This window comes from Galeopterus variegatus, unplaced genomic scaffold, assembly GCF_000696425.1.
Source record: "Galeopterus variegatus unplaced genomic scaffold, G_variegatus-3.0.2 Scaffold2608, whole genome shotgun sequence".
Taxonomy (NCBI): Eukaryota; Metazoa; Chordata; class Mammalia; order Dermoptera; family Cynocephalidae; genus Galeopterus; species Galeopterus variegatus.
In genome coordinates this window covers 29,891-31,588 of record NW_007728719.1, presented here as the reverse complement: position 1 = coordinate 31,588, position 1,698 = coordinate 29,891, and positions in this window count along the sequence as shown.

Here is a 1,698-nt window from a genome sequence, read left to right as displayed (position 1 = left end):
GTACTGGGGCAGTTACTCAAAGACAATAGCCTTGAGCACACCCAGCTCAGGAAGTGAGTTCCTGGGAACCCGGGAGTGTTTCCGGAGCTGCTCTTAGAGGCAGCAATACCACTAATGCCCACTGGGGGTCTCTCTCATACAGGTGCCAGCAAGGCAGTCCCCAGTTCTATAGAAAACGGCAGAGCTTGGACCGCGGTATGCAAGGCCAGTGCAGGCTTTGGTGGGAGGATTGCTGCAGCTTAGAGGCTCTTCACAGTGACGTCACCAACTGTTAAACATTTACAGAAGCCAAACTCGGCTTTTAGGGGACAGGCGTCCTGCCAGCCAGCCCATCTATCAAAGGAGTCTTTCCTGTGCACAGAAAGCCCTCGGAGACGTTCTCTGTACACTGGGATTTCATGAGAATCTAAAGAGTTTCTGTATAAGATCAGTCCAGTTGTTTTCCATGCCCAGTGTCTCTCTCAGACCCCGACACCAAAGACTTGCTGCTGCCCCACCTGTGGGCCGAACAAGAAACAGCCCAAACTTTATGGCTTGCTCTCTTTCAGGAGCAGCTTCACCTAGTCAAAAAGCCCTGGTTTAGAGGTCAGAGATCAAGGTTTGGGTTCTGGTTCTGCCATTTACTAGCTGTGTAACCTTGAGCAAGCCTTTACCTTTCTGGTCCTCGGTTTCCTCATCTGTGAAATGGGGCTAATACTCACCTTGAAAATTGTTTTGCATATTAAATGGGAATGAATGCCCATGAAACACTTTAAGAATGCAAGTACGTATAAGTTGTTTACATTATTACTCTAGGGCAGGGCTTGGAAAATGTTTTCTATAAAGAGCCAGTAATAAATAATTCTGGCTTTGTTGGCCTTATGGTCTCTGTCTCAACTATTCAACTCTGCTACTTTAGCATGAAAGCAGCCATAGCCAATACATAAACAGATTAGCGTGGCTGTGTTGCGATAAAACTTTATCTTATAAAAACAGGCAATAGGCAGGATTTGGCCCATGGGCTGTACTTGGTTCAAAAAGCAGCCTGCTTTTTTTTTTTTTTCCTTTTTGTCTTTTTTCGTGACNATGGGGCAGATACTTTCTGTTTGATCATGGGCAAGCTTCTACATCTATAGATATACCTATCTCACTGGATTAAATGAGAAAATGTATGTACTGTGCTTAGCATAGTGTCTGGACCTGTGGCAGCAGCATTTACTATGGCAATTATTCTGTATGTGTGATATAACTATAAAGCTTCTCTAAGGACCAGGAAAGCAATGCAATCAAATCAAAAGTGTTGTCTGACTTTTCCAGAAATGCTTGGAATCCTAATTTATAATTTTGGGTATCCAATTCAAATAAAATATCACAAACAATAACAACCAAAACTAACAATGCTATGGGGCACCCAAAACAGGTTCTAGAGCAAAGCTGGGGCTGAAGGCAGCTAAATAAAGCTTTACAAAGACGAATCTTTTCTGAGAATTCAGATTTGCCTCCACGCAAGTCTCTAAAAAGCACATGAAAGGCCATGAAGTCAGGTCCAAAGGAAGTGCTCCAAATAAGTTCTGTGAAATAGCAGCATTGTTAGAACATGCATATATCAACCTCCCTTGGGGAGGATTTTGAAGAGTACAACATTTATTTAGCTTCATGTACTGGGGCAGTTACTCAAAGACAATAGCCTTGAGCACACCCAGCTCAGGAAGTGAGTTC